This window comes from Chiloscyllium punctatum, chromosome 17, assembly GCF_047496795.1.
Source record: "Chiloscyllium punctatum isolate Juve2018m chromosome 17, sChiPun1.3, whole genome shotgun sequence".
Classification (NCBI taxonomy): domain Eukaryota; kingdom Metazoa; phylum Chordata; class Chondrichthyes; order Orectolobiformes; family Hemiscylliidae; genus Chiloscyllium; species Chiloscyllium punctatum.
This window is the reverse complement of record NC_092755.1, coordinates 33096050-33111864: the sequence shown is the minus strand read 5'-3', so window position 1 is coordinate 33111864 and position 15815 is coordinate 33096050. Positions and strand designations below refer to the sequence as shown.

At 41.7% G+C, this 15815-nt stretch overlaps 1 long non-coding RNA gene across 3 annotated transcripts in view; it reads right to left on the bottom strand.

Moving 5' to 3' along the window:
• Positions 1 to 10245: 10245 nt before the first annotated feature.
• Positions 10246 to 15815, bottom strand: part of LOC140487757 (uncharacterized) — a 28828-nt gene continuing 23258 nt past the window's right edge. For 2 of the 3 annotated variants that reach the window (XR_011962935.1, XR_011962936.1), the window contains one exon: positions 12712 to 15427. This is a non-coding gene — a long non-coding RNA (uncharacterized lncRNA). Of the gene's footprint in view, positions 11326 to 12711; positions 15428 to 15815 lie in introns of those variants that run through there. The other variant, XR_011962937.1, reaches the window with a different exon arrangement.

Genomic DNA, 15815 nt, shown 5'->3' with positions numbered 1-15815 from the left:
CCCAAGGAAAAATTTGGGACTATCCCCTATGAAATCATATTTGGATTACCTTATCTGGGAATGAACGGAGAATTGACAATTCCCAAAACTGAAGACTTATTCTAAAGAAATATTACACTGGGCTTGTCTGCCTCTTTGTCTCTCCTCAGGAAACAGAGTTTATTGGCACAGACTCCACCCCTTGAATTCACCATTCATCCCATCCGGCCGGGAGATTGGGTCTTAGTAAAATCATGGACAGAGACTAAATTGAAGCCGGACTGGGAAGGGACATATCAGGCTCTTTTGATTACCGAAACGGCAATAAGGCTGGACTCACTACACTCGGATCAAAGGGCCAGTAGAATCTCCAGTTGGGAAGAAGTCTGGACAGTTGAATCAACGGAAGACCCGCTGAAACTCAGGCTGAACAGACTTAGAGTAACTGATTATACAGTGGTGACACAAGTGCGGGATTATTTCTGTAGGATTGTGTATTAAGTTTTATTGTACTTCAGCAGAATTTTTAGAATGCTGGGGATCTTAGAGTTATGATGCTAGCTCTCTTAGTATTGGGATTTTGTCAAATATAATTTCATATGTATTATTAACGGTCCCTGCATCAGATAATCCACATGAAATAGACGCTGATGCATGCAGTTTAGTAAATTGTGGGATGTAGATAATCAGAGACAGTACCGCAGCTCAGAGATACATCTTAAGTCCTTTGGGGATGGTACTTGGTATTATGGTCTTTTAACAATACACAGGGCCACCTTCTGGTTTTCTCCCACAATCCAAAGATATGCAGGTTAGGTAAATTGGCCATGCTAAGCTGCATGTTCTGTTCAGGGATGTGTAGGTTATATGCATTAGTCAGGAGTAAATGTCCAGTAATTTGAGAGCAGAATGGTGCTGAGTGGATTATTCTTTGGAACGTCAGTGTCGACTTGTTGGGCCAAATGGCCTGTTTCCACACAGTAGGGATTGTATAAACTTAGAATTGTGTTTTGCCTAATAAAACTGACAATGTTTTAAAACTGTTGCATTTAAAACTTACCTTTAACTGTCAATTGTCAATATGTTAAATATCTCAATGTTACTGAAATCAATGTTCAAACAAAACACTGCACATAAAGTCGCACAAAGATCCTCATGACCATCTAATTACTGTTCAGAGAATAATCACAGTAAAATTTTATTGTTTCTGAGATCAATCGCACTATCACAGTAAGGATCTGGTTATCATTCCCTTCAATAAATGCAATCGTTGTCCTCTGGTATTTCAGTTCAGTCGTTATACACTATCCTGGTTGTTCAAAGCATGGTTATTCTTTATCATGAAGGGCCAAGTGTTCTAACGGTAAGAGATGTTGTTCGATCTGATTTGATGCATGTTCTCAAACAAGTTTTCACTATAAATATTGCAAAAAATGTGTTTATTTGGTATTGTTCAGCTGCTGATGCTAACATTTTCAGTTCATGTTCATTAAGCATGTTTGGAGAAAGTGAGGAAAGCTGTGGTGTTGCAAAAGTGCAGGCACATTCAAAGAGCAGGAGTATCGAAAAGATTCCTGATGAAGGGCTTATGCCCAAAACATCGATTCTGCTTCTCCTTGAATGCTGCCTGACCTGCTGTGCTTTACCGGTACAACGCTCTTGCCATTAGAAATATTTGACTAAATATTCAGAGACAATACTAAAAGTTCCCTCTGTCAATTTAATTTACTGTGCTTTCTATTCACTGAACGTTTGATGTTAATCGCTCCTCTTTTTCTTCTTAAATCTGATACAAATTTCAAAATACAGAACACATTAAAATTCACATGAATTATAAATTTACATTCTCGACAAGAAAACCAATAGAAGGCGATATAGAATTTTTGAACAGCCTACACATTTGAATGAAAAAGCAATTCCTTCGAAAAAATGTTTCCATGTCTGTATCTTTTTCTCAATTCAATAAACCTGCAAGTTTATAATTGTCAGTTGATCTCTCTGAATGAGTACCTAATCAATGTCAATGCAACAGCTGAAACATTAACAACAGATTGATAACTGGGTGGTAAAGACCTTATTTGAAGCCAACAAATGTTTGATATTTCCTAGAATTCCACCAGAAAACATACTTGAATCGTAATACAAGAAGTAAGATGTGCAAACATTATTTTTAAATGAACAAATTCCAATATTTCCAAAGCATTTCAATCTTACGGTCAAAATGAACAGGTGAATGAAAAAATAAAAACAAATTTCTGACAATTCATAAACTGAACAACAATTACAAATTCACTTTGATCAAAGGACAGAGTAATATATAGATGAATCACAACATTTTGTAACAAAGTAGGTAATCAGCTGACTGACAAGTAATACGTGGTAGCATTTGTTAGTTTACTGAAGAAGATATCAACTTTATTTTCAATTTATACAACGACAGAATAATGTTTAATGTGTTTCAAATTTTTGGACTTGCCCCTTTGCAGCAATAAAAGATCAATCTCATTACTTAGACATCGTAATCTTTAATTCTGCAACATTTTCAAATATTCTGCAGGAATTTATAAGCGACAGAATTAGATACAGGTCTCCCCACTATCCGAAAGTAAAGCGTTATTATGAAACCTGACATAAACTGAAAAGGCGTTCGTCGAAGAAGCATTCACTTCGTAAAAGTGAAAATCCTCTTCAGATTTCTTCCAGTCAGAGAAAACAGGGACAGATGTAAGTCTTTTGTAAAAGCAAAGTGGCTAAAGCGAATTTTCCAACACATATTTCTTGGTAACCTGACACAAATAAGCATCAGATTTTGTGATTATTGATAGAATAGATAAAAGCAGATCTCATGTTGGATTGAAAAGCAGTTCAATCTGTGCTTAGCTACTCTCTAATCTCCATTCAGAGCAGCTCTTGATATATTTGTGGTGAAGGAGTGATTTGAAACCTTCCCTCGGGTCTAGTAATAGAGACACTGCCACAGCTCCACAGGCTCCTTTCGTATGTTCCCACTCAGGACGGCAGGACTACAATATTATGTTTAATATGGTTACTCAAATGAAAACTAATCAGCTGTTTATTGTAGTAAGTTGAATGGGAATTAATTAGGTAGTTTCTGTGTGTAATGGACTGGAAATTAAACAATATTTTACACAAACAATAGAATAAATGAATGATAGTCTTAAATAAAGAGAATCTCATGACAATTCTTTGAAAGACAAATTGACAAAACTGCGTGATCATTGTACTTTAATTTTAAAAATGCATCAGTCATTCAATATGAACATTAAGCCGAAGACAAGTTCCCTTCCTGTCAACAACGTACAATTTCCACAATTTCAAAATGAACAGTCATTGATAAAGTAAGGAACAAACAGATGCAAATTCTATTTTCTTCACATAAACGTGCGATGAATTTTAAGTAGGTTTCATATATGTAAAAAGGAAACTCTTATTGTGGCTCTAAATAAAATAAATGTTAGCATGAAGTGAAACATAATCAAATCAATTTAACTGTGTTTTCTCAGTTAAAATACCGTTCAATATTCAAAGTAGTCGAGTGATTGTACACTGCAATCTCTTTACATTAATTCAGTGCTGAGACATAATTCCACATTTATACCCCTTATAGTGAAGCAAACTTGTGCCAGGAGTCTGAGCAGGTAGGGGAGGTCTTTACTGAGTACTTTGCTTCAGTATTCACAAGTGAGTGGGACCTTGTTCCTTGTGAGGACAACGTGAAACAGGTTGATATGGTGGAACAGGTCGATGTTAAGACAGAGAATGTGCTGAAAATATTTAAAAATCATGGGGATAGATAAGTGCCCTGGGCCAGAAAGGAGATAACCTATGTTGTTATGGGAAGGGAGGCAAGTGATTACTGTGTTTTGGCAATGATCTTTGCACCCTCACTGTCCACTGGAGTCATACCAGATGATTGGAGGGTGGCAAAGTTATTCCCTTATTGAAGAAAGGCAATTGAGATGATCCTGGGAATCATCGATGAGTCAGTCGTACATCAGTTGTGGGCAAATTCTTGGAGAGAATTCTGAGAGACAGGATTTATGATTATTTGGAAAAGCATAGATTGATTAGAGATGGTCAACATGGCTTTATGAGCGGCAGGTTATGCCTCACAAGCCTTATTGAATTATTTGAGGTTGTGGCAAACACATTGTTGAGGACAGAATAGTGGATATGGTGTATAAGGATTTTAGCAAGATGTTTGATAAGGTTCTCCATGGTAGGCTCATTCAGAAAGTAATGAGACATGGGATATAGGGAAACCTGACTGGTTAGATAATAAATTGGTTGACCCATAGAGGACAGGGTGAGATTAAATGAATAGTTTTCAGCTTGGAGCACGGTTACCAATGGTGTTCTGAAGGGATCAGTTATGGGACCTCTGCTCTTTGTGATTTTTACAAATGACTTGGATGAGGAAGTGGAAGGGTGGGTTAGGAAGTTTGCCAATGACACGAGGGTTGGTGGAGTTGTGGATAGTGTGGAGGGCTTTTGTAGGTTGTTAGAGGACATTGACAGGATGCAGAGCTGGGCTGAGAAGTGGCAGGTGGAGTTCAACCTCGGAAAATGTGAAATTATTCATTTTGGAATTTCAAATTTGAATGCATATTTTTCAGATTAAATACAGGATTCTTGACAATGTGAAGGAACAGAGGGATCGTGGGGTGCATGTCCATACATCCCTCATAGCTGACATCTAAGGTGATAGGGCTATTAAGACAGTGCATAGCGTGTTGGCTTTCATGAATGGGGAGGTTGAGTTTAAGAGCCACGAGATTATGCTGCAGCTCTATGGATCCCTGATGAGACTATACTTGGAATATTGTGTTCTGTTCTGATCACCACATAAGACATAGGATGTGGAAGCTTTAGAAAAAGTGCAGATGAGATTTATCAAAATGTTGTCTGGACTGGAAGGCATGTCTTATGAATAAAGGTTGACAGAGCTGGGGCTTTGGTCATTGCAATGAAAGAGGATGATAGTTTACTTGATAGCTTTGGGTAAGTTGATGAGAGGCATAGATAGAGTGGATAATGAAAGACTTTTCCCTACAAAGTGGCATAATTTTAAGATGAATGGGGGAAGTTGTGCGGAGATGTCAGAGATAGTTTCTTTATAGATAGTGGTGAGTGTGTGGAATGCACTGCCAGTGGTGGTAGTAGATTCAGATCCATCAGGGACATCTAAGCGACTCTTGGATAGGCACATGGATGATAGTAAATGAAGGGCATGTTGGTTAGTTTGATCTTAGAGTTGGATAAAATGTCGGAACAACATCGTGGCCAAAGGGCCTGTACTGTGCTGTACTGTTCTATATTCTTTGGATTGAAATTAACAATTATTTTTTATTAACAACATATAGATTTTCAAAACTCTATTACCATACTTAAGAATAATGATAAATTTCATCTTGTTATTTGACTGTGCTATCTGCAGAAATGAACGGAATTATTGCAGGGAAAAGTAATTAGGATTTTCTAAATTTATAAAGCTGGAATTACACAGATCATTCAAATGAGCAAAAGTCATATTTTTGACAGTGCGCATTGCATCAGAAATAATGGATTCTTTTGTAGGTGTGTTGATTGGAAATAAAATGGATTTTTATATTACTGTATAGGTACTAGGGAAGATTGGATTAAATTCAAATATAAACTTCACTGTAGTTGTTAGCAAGACTAAACTAAAGTATACTATAATTATTATCATGCAAATGCATTAACAGTTACTGTTAGAATCCTGAATAAATGATATATTGCACCATTTTTCAAAAAGTCAATAAATTAAATTGTGAACCTCCGTACACTTGTTACCCAGGCCAATTATTATGCAATTATTGTAATGGTAATGACTTGATAACTAATGCTAAAACCTAAACAGATAAATAGGTTCAATACTTTATCAGCATGTTCCTCTGAAATTGATTGGATATTTATGAAGATCGGTAAACTGAGGGACAAAATATTTATTGATTGATTTGAAGGAAAAAATGAGACAGTGTCTATTGAGCAGGATTGTTTTTGTTTAAAAATGCAGTTGATGCAAGAATAGTATATTTTCCTCCATTGGTTTTCTTGTAGATACATTTTTTAAAAAATTGTCATGATTCAAGGTTGAGACACTTATGTCAGAGTCTGCAAAGGGGAGAGTGAGAGAATAAGAAATTCTGAAAAAGCAGAAAGGAAAGGAACTGGCGAGCAGAGGAGCTGCAACTGTAGTGTCTCACCCTGCTAACATCTTATTGGGTAATTTGGAACGCAGTCTCGTCAAGCAACAAGCTGACACAGTCATACGCACAGAATCATAGCTTACAATGCCCTAGACACCATCGTCACCATCCCTGTCTGTCCTGTCCCACCGGCTGAACATGGATGTAACTGAATTGCTGGAACATGCAGGGTAATGGACTAAGATCTGCAGAATATGATCAATGTGATTTATTTGACATTTCTCCAGAATATTAAACTCCAGTACAAATTGAAAAGTTACTAGCGCCATCAGACTTGAACTACAAATGTCAGAAAAAGAAATATCAGAACGTTACAGCCCACTTGGCCAATCCTGGGTATGTGTTGGCTGTAATAGAACTCCCCAGGCTTTACAGCTTTTTGTACTCACCATTGAGAGCAACGATTTCAGACTGAACTCTGCCCTCTATGCTTTTATAATCTGTTTTTAACATGTTACTTTGGCAGCTGGACACCTTGTTTCCTTGTTTCTTTCCCAGCTCTAACTCCATTCCCCGTGGCCTTGAGGGACGACCATTTCTGCTGTTTAATCTCTCCTGCCTTCCCCCATGTGACAGACTGTCTTTATGTCCTTGTCTCACCCCCACCTTGCTCACAACCTGTTACATTTCTGATGGTTCCCAGACCTCTGTAACTTTCACTGCACCCCCTGGGTGAATGGCGCGAGTTTTGAATTCTCTTCCTCCTGAAATAATCAGAAATTTCTCCGGTTGCAGTGTCCCCCAGATTTTATTTTGAAAAGCAGAGCATTTGTGTCAGAGTCAAGTATTTGTGAGCCTCCATCCACAATTCCTAGCATTTGGATGTAATTTGTGACCCTCCCACAGATGTGTAACGTTACTGGATTGGGCATGCTAACATGATCCCAGTGTGCAATTTAGGTGGGTTGGGCTGGCCATGGTTAATGTGTGGTTATTGTGGTAGCGTGGGTGAGCAGGTCATTGCAGACTCGATGGGCCGACTAGAGTCTTTCTGCACCCACGGGATTCTGTGATTCTAACTAGTTGTGATTGTTGTCATGTTTTCCTCATGCCAGGTTCATTCAACTCAGATACACATGCTTCCTTTATGATTCTGTGGGTGCTCACTCACTCATTTCCTTCAGTTTTACATCAATTTCACACTGTATGAGAGGGTGGGAATGGATTTGTAAATATAAATACTCCAACCAAAACCCCTCACAGGTCAGGAACTGTTTCTGCTACTTTCATCACTCACAAGGAAGAGGAAAATAAAGGTTCTGTCACGGATCTTACAGGACCATAGCGGTTATACTCACCAGAAAAGGCTGACCAACTCAAAACGCTTTTCTCAAGGAAAGAGGAGGTTCAGAGACAAGCTGTTACAAGTAGAAAGCTTTGTGTCTGTGTTTTCAGAGGTTTGTGTTTGAAATCATTGGTTTGGAAGCATGTTTCATTGCCCCAGATCATCAAAGGTGCTGTCTAAATATGCATATTTCTTTCTATCTGTCTGAGTTAACAATCAGATGGACAGGTCAATGTCTGAGTGTCCTACCAAATCCCTGATTGAATCTGTCTCCGCCCACAAACCCAGGTGCCTCACCACTCACTGGGTCACGGAGAAACTCTGCCGTTACAATGAGAACTGTCTTTGCTGTCACCGCTCCTCGTACTTCCGCCTAATCCCCACTTCCCTTCATTATATCCCAGCTGCCTCTCGTCCACCCACATGGACACGTTGAGGAGCATGACAGGAGATTGGATTGAAACCGAGAGTTCAATAGCCCGAATGAAATAGGAAGAAGGAAATAAACAGTGATTGTTGATCCCAGGGGATACAGACTCCAGGATTAGTCCTTGTGGGCATTCCTGCAGTAATACGAGACAGCATTCCATGATGAGAGTTAGACCCGGGTGGCAGGAGAGGGAGTCACTGAACATTAGCAAGTTAATTTCAAACACAGGAGGTTTGTTCAGTCAGTAACAATGTGTTCGACATGGAGGTGAAGTGAGCAGTGAGGGGAAATGTTGCCACAAGCTGACAATGGATAACTTTCATTGGAACAGGAGGAGGCCATTCAGCCCCTTGACCTTGCTCTGCCGTTCATGATGATCATAGCTGATGTGTGACCTAATGTACAATTTTCAAAACCCTCTAATTTCATCAATAATCTCCTCTGCAACAGACAAGATGAGTATTGGAAAACTAAACATCTGCAAATGCTGGGAAATCAGAAAAAAAACACAGAAATCGCTGGAAAAATTCAGCAGATCTGGCAGCATCTGTGGAGAGTGAACCTTTCAGGACCAGTGACCGGTCAGGTGACCAGCTGCAGCTGACCATTCTGCCTGTTCTGGAACACACTCTGGAACAGGTTCTGGTGTGAGATTGTCAATAATAACTGAGAGAAACAGGAGGACGGGTTCAATCAGAAGAAGGAATTCACTTAACCCTTCCAGTGGAACACTCACCGACACAGTTACACTGCGGAGAGGCCGTTCACCTGCCCCACGTATGGGAAGTGATTTACTCGATCTTACAATCTGCTGAGGCACCAGAGATAGCACAGTTGGTTTAGACCCTTCACCTGCTCCATCTGTGAGAAAGGATTCATTCAAATCTCTCACCTGCGGAGACATTGGTGCATTCCCACCGGGGAGAGGCCATTCACCTGCTCAGTGTGTGGGAAAGCATTCACTCAGTCCTCTGACCTGCTTAAACACCAGCGAGCTCACTCTGGGGAAAAGGTCATTCACTTGTTCCCAGTGTGGGGGGAGATTCACTCAAATGCAGCACCTGTGGAGTCCCCAGTGAGCCCACACAGGGGGAGAGGCCATTCAGATGGTCAGTGTGTGAGAGGGGATTCAGTTTTTCATCCTGCCCCCTGAGACCCCAGTGAGCCCACACAGGGGGGAGAGGCCATTCAGATGCTCAGTGTGGAAGAAGGGATTCAGTGATTCATCCCATCCCCTGAGACCCCAGCAAGTTCACACTGGATAGGAGCTGTTCACCCCTCTGTGAGACAAGGTATTTGCTGCGTCTTCAACACGATTGAGAGACCAGTGAGTGCTCACAGGGAAGTGGTCATCCCCCTGCTCCATGTGGACTGCAGGACTCTGATTCTGATGTTACTGCCCATCAGAGTCAGGAGTGGACCTTGTACATGATGACACTGCTGGAGTATTGATGTTGTTGTTAACCACATTAACTGGGCTAGAGGTGACTGAACTAACGTTGCCACTTTCTAAACCTCAGGATGTCTCTCTGGGCAGTAAGTCTCCACAAACAGCAATGTGACAATGAGCAGGGATCATTTTTTGATTTAAATTGTGACTATCGCACGGCTGCTTCACAGCATCAGGTACAAGGTTGGAGTCCAGCCTTGTCCAACGGCCTGTGTGGAGTTCCCACATTCTCCCCATGATAGTGTGGGTCCCCTCCAGGTGCTCTGGTTTCCTCCCATAGTCCAAAGATGTGCAGGTTAGGTGGATCAGTCGTGCTAAAATGTCCACAGGATCCAGGATTGTGCAGACTAGGTGGATCAGCCATGGGAAATGCAGTGTTACAGTGATAGAGTGCTCTGGGTGTGATGTTCTTCGGATGGTCGGTGGCGTTTGATGGGCCAATGCTCTCCTCCCACACTGTAGGGATTTTATTTACTGACTGAGGATAAATGCTACAGAGCAGGGTGCCTTAGAGAAGGAGCATGTGGTGGGCATCAATGCTGTCTATGCCTTTAGATAGAGGTGGGCACCGTAGGGGATATAGTGCTTTATCTCCACCTCTGCCCTCTCCCCACAACTCTACTTCGATTTAGTCCCTTCTCACTTTGTCACTTGTAATGGTTTGCTTGGCCCGTAATGGGCTTTGTTTGGAGATATTCTATTAGTCACACGAATGGTTTACTGCTGGTGATGATATGTCTAGATTAGAGTGGTGCTGGAAAAGCACAGCAGGTTAAGCAGGATCCGAGGAGCTGGAAAATGAATGATTTGGCAAAAGCCCTTTTCCAGCACCACTCTAATCTAGGCTCTGGTTTCCAGCATCTGCAGTCCTCACTTTTGCACTGCTGGTGATTATATGTTAAGCAAAAGCAAAATGGCATAATGATGATTTTGATTGTGGGAAGTTTGCTGTGATAATATTTCTGGGTCGGAGAAAAGGGGAAAAAGAACACTTCACAGCTCACAGAAAGAAAACTGAAAAGCAGTTAAATCAAACCAAAGGTTCAGACAAGGAGGGAATATTTCCCTGGAGTTTGAGTAGCTGGAAAGTGATGGTGTCTGGGAATAGACAGGATTTTGTTTTTAAAAGGTTGAAAGTTTTAAAACTGTTATATTCAGACAGTTTACGTTATTTTATTTAACTTAATTTGCTGTGCAAAAAACTTTTACAACATTTTAAAACCAAAATTTACAAACCTTATGTTAAAGATAAATGTTAAATAAAATCCATCAAACCAGCCCTCACTGAAAACTGTTGTGAAAGTGCAATCTCCTGGAGAATCCCTGCCCACTTCTTCCTACCCGGGCTCCATGACTATATACATACCTGGGAGATAGCAGCAGGAGGAGCCTATTCAGCCTGCTCCACCATTCAATGGGAAACAGCTGACCATCCAGCTCAGTCTCCTGTTCCTGCTGTGTTCCAATCCCTTTTCATGACTTTACCTCGAAGAACTGTGTCTAAGCCCTCCTTTGGCTTCACTGTCTTTTGTTCCAGCGACGTTGCTGTGTTACTGTGTGGGTGTAGGCGGGGGTAATGTGATGGTGCGGCCTCCTGGATGATGCACTCAGCATCCCTCATCATCCTGCAGTAACATCAACTGGGTTTCAGCAATTAGAGATAGAAACCATTCCGAGGATATGGGCATCACTGGCTCAGCCAGCATTTATTCCCCATCTCTAGTTACCCTTGAGAAGATGGTAGGGAGCTGCTGTCTTGTAAAATCCACAGTGCATTTGGTGCAGAGAGATCGACAATGCTGCGAGGAGAGTGTTGCAGGATTTTGGCCCAGTGATTCTCTATTTTTGCTTCTTCAAATGCTGGTTAACTTAATCATGATCTGCACATGATTTTGAGATTTCAGTTTGCAAATCTTCACCATCTAGCAGCCTGTATAAAGGAATATGCACAGGTTAGAAATTCAGAAGACAATTCTAGTTTCTCTGGAATATTTTCCCCTTTCTTCCCCCAAAGCTGTAACCCTCCAGTCCACTTACTCTCTCCCACCATTCTGACTCTGCTACCCCCTAATGTACACCCGCCACATTCTCATGGAGTAACTGATAAACAGATCCATGCCACCACTTCCCGTCCCTGGTTAGACTCTGCACCCTTTCTGGGTTCACTTCCTTTCCCTTCAGTTGCTGCAAGTCAATAATGTAACAGCAGAATGAAACAAAAGGAAACAGAAAGGGAGGTGGCAGATCCTGGACAGAAAAGGAACCTGCAGTCTGGGAGAATGGGTCAGATCCTTCTTCGTTCCCCATTAGTTGATTCCCACCATTATAATGAATTGGGGATGAAGAGTGGTCCTACATGGGCGTAGTGACACATTGACCCCCTCCCCCAACAGATCAATACTATGAGCAGATACATTCGTCCTCCAGCCAATCATAGTGTGAAAAACTTTCTGCAAAGTATATTTACCCAAGGCACATGCTCCAATGTCCGCCCACATTCTGTACATTTACAGTGCCAGGTTTCCCCACACATGTGTGATCCCTGCCTCAGGGTTTGTGGGAGTTGTCGTCCCCATGAAGCCACTGCAGCCCTGTCTCTGGAAAGTCAATGAAAATTGTGGACTGGAGGGTGTTGTGAAAGGATCCCCATTCAGACACACAGAGCATATGGACTGTCACTGGGTTTGACTGAGACATCTGCTTCCACAATCTGATTTTCTGATGTGAGGAATATAGATTCAGCCAACTGGGGCGTGGGGTGGTTAATAGGAGGAGCAGATTTTAAGTAAAGGTGGCTCAATGGTTAGCGTTGCTGACTCACAGCGTCAGGGACCTGGATTTGATTCAGCCTTAGGTGACTGTGCGGAGTTTACACGTTCTCCCAGTGTCTGTGCGGGTTTCCTCTGGGTGCTCCAGTTTCATCCCACAGTCCAAAGATGTGCAGGTTAAGTGGATTGCTTATGCGAAATTCCCTGTGTCCATGCATGTGCAGGTTAAGCCATGAACCACGGGAAATACAGGGAATGGGTGACTCTGAATGGGATGCTCATCATAGGGTTAGTGTGGACTCCATGGACGATTACCCTGTTTCTGCACTGTAGGGATTCTATTCTATTCTCATGAAGAAGAATGTACCTATCTCAATGTGCTATGAATCTGTGGAATTCCCTGTTCAAAATGTGGTGGATGCCAGGACAATGAGCAAATTTACTGAAGAGATATAGATGTTTATTTTGCAATGAGTTGAAGGGTGAGAGACAGCAGGTGGGAAAATCCAGCTCAATCATCACCGTATGAAATGGTGGAGCTGGTTCGAAGGGCTGCATTGCCTCTCCTGTGCCCAGGGCTTATCATCTTACCGTAATAACTGGAAAACTGAATCCAAAACTCACCACCTTCACCAAAGGAGATTTTCAGAAAATGTAGGATAGTCAGGTGGATTAGCATTTCAAACTTAGATAGCAAGGAAGCATGTGAGAGATAATGATTTTACAATTTTAAACTGAGGGGAGTTAAAAATCAACAACAACAGGTTATAGTCCAACGGATTTAATTGGATCATGATGAAGGAGCGTCGCTCCGAAAGCTAGTGTGCTTCCAATTAAACCTGAGGGACTATAACCTGGTGTTGAGATTTTTAAATTTATACATCCCAGTCCAACATCGGCATCTCCAAATCATGTAAACTGAGGGGAGACAGTTATTTATGGTTTCAGACTGTGTAGTACATTCACACTGTCCAGAATACTCTGTTGTGAATATCTATCCTGTACTTTATTACAAAGCCTAGGTCTCTGACAATGAAAACCAAAACACCCAGGTAACATCGCCTCACCTCGTAATCTGATAAAAGACTTGTGTTAAGTATGGTTGAATTTAGAATACAGTTGGAAAGGGGGAAGATTAAATCCAATCCCAAGATCCTGTGCTTAAACAAAGGAGACTACAATAGGATGAGGCAGGAGTTGGCTAATGTAGACCGGAAGCAAAGACTTTAAGGTGGGACAGTTGACAGACAGTGGAGGAATATCAATGAATTTTTCAAACTGCTCAGCAAAAGTATATATCAGTGAAAAGGAAGGACTGTAGGAAAAGGAATAATCTGACACGGGTGGCTCAGGAAATAAGGGAGTCTATCAAACTGAAATAGAAAGCATACAAATTGGCAAAGACCAAGGAGAAACTAGGAGATTAGAAAAACTTTAAAAATCAATAGAAAGCTATATGGGATTGGGGGAGAAAAGTGATGAGTAGCTATCCCCAGGGCCAGAATAGCAGTTTACACTGCTAGAGGGGAACCTATTGTGTGGGGAACATATGGCCTCTGTCATTGTTGAAGCACTTAACTGTTACCATAGAGATAATCCTGATCAAGTTAAAAATCACAGGACACGCCAAAAGCTTGTACTTCCAAATAAACCTGTTGGACTATAACCTGGTGATTTGTGGCTTTTAACCTTGCCCACCCCGCTCTAACCCCGGCTCCTCCACATCAGAATCCTGACAGACAGCCCCACTGAAACTGAAGTGCCTGTCAGATACCTGACTGAGCCAGAGGACTGTGGGGGAGGTGTATGTGATTTAACCACAAAGTGTTGAGCTGAACTCAACTTTTTTAACTGCCATTGCCATGGACATAATATTGAGAGACAGCGTCCATTCAAAACCACAAACCACAAAGGTATAAGAATTGGAGCCATACATCGGACAGGCGGGGAGTTACCTGATGCTACCTGGAGGTGTTCTGTCTGTACACTATCCAGGTAACTGCCATGTCTCATCAATAAAGACTCAAAGACGACCTCTCAGAGTTCTGTGCCTAGTTATTCCTATCCAGCAGGGTTCAGGAATATGAGTACACAGCAGTCAGTCTTCACAGTGGAGGATACGAAGAACATGCCAGTAATTGATAAGGAGACTGAGGAAGGCGAGGACCAAAGAACAACCATTATCACAAAAGTGTTAGAGCTGGGTAAGCTAATGGAGCTAAAGGTAGACAAGTCTCTTTGCCCTGATGGAATACATCCCAGGGTGCTACCAGAGATAGCGGGAGAAATAGTAAATATATTTGGAGTCAGAGTCCTACAGCAGGGACAGGCCCTTTGGCCGAAACTGGTCCATACCGGCCAATATGTCCATCCACGCTAACCCCATTTCCCTGCACTTGGCCCATCTGCTTCTGACTCTTTGCTATCCATGTATTTGTCCAAATGTCTTTTACATGTGAATGCACCCACCCCAACCACTTCCACTGTCAGCTCAGTCCATATACATACCACCCTCTGTGTAAAACAGGTGCCCCTCAGGTTCCCTTTCATAATTTCTCCTCTAACCTTAAACTGATGTCCTCCACTCCTTGATTTCCTGGGAAAATGACTGAGTGCATTCACCTTACCTAAGCCTGTCATGATCTTATACACTTCCAGAAATAGGACTCCCCTCTGTTTCCTCTGCTCTAAACAAAAAAAAATCCTGGCTTGTCCAACCTCTCCCTCTAACTCAGACCCCTGAGCCCATTTCTTCTGCACCTTATCCAGTTGAATAACTGAAACCTTCACTGCATTCATCACATTTCCAGTGTCGGCCCACGGTGCTGGAACTGACGTGACATCGCCAATGGATTACAAGCCATGATCGATAATTAACCCCTTTACAACAATACGATTTTCATAGTATTTTCCATGATACAGGTATCCTTGTTTCTTTTTGGTTGCATGATTAATTTAAAACTTGTCCTCATACAAAGCAAATCTGTAGCTTAATTGTTCCTGGGAAATGTGCCATGTTTTCAGACTTTTAAAAACAAATGAAATCTCTCTCCACATTCACCACGCGGACATGGACTTGGCTGTGTCTCAGTACTTTTGCAGTCACACTGAGATTTGAAATATTCGCCCACGGACAGAGTGCACACCTTTCCTTCCAGATGAAAAGGCCAATGATATTCAGATCGGCACGGATCAAGTAACCATCAAAACTGAACAGGAAGTTCAATTTGAATTTCTCATCCACGAATCCGCCCTTTCAGTACTCTACAACAGAGAAAACAAGTCACTACCGTTAATACAGGATGGAAATTCATAAAACAATTATACTATTAAATTGTAGTTTCTTTGTTTCTCCCAAAGCTTTAATTGTCAGTCTCACAATTTCTCCCTTCTGTGTACTTAAATCCAAGCCAATTGCCTCACTACTTTCCTCCACACCCAGTTCTAATACTTTCGCCTCTCATTGAATTCAGCTTCCTAGCTCCTGCCTGCAGACTAAGGACCAAAACAAAGGTGTGGCACGATGGCGCTGCTGCCCCACAACACTAGGGTCCCAGGTTCGGTTCCAGCCTTGGGTGACTGTCTGTGTGGAATTTGCACATTCTCTCCATGTCTGCGTGAGTTTCCTCCGGGTGCACCGGTTTCCTCCCAC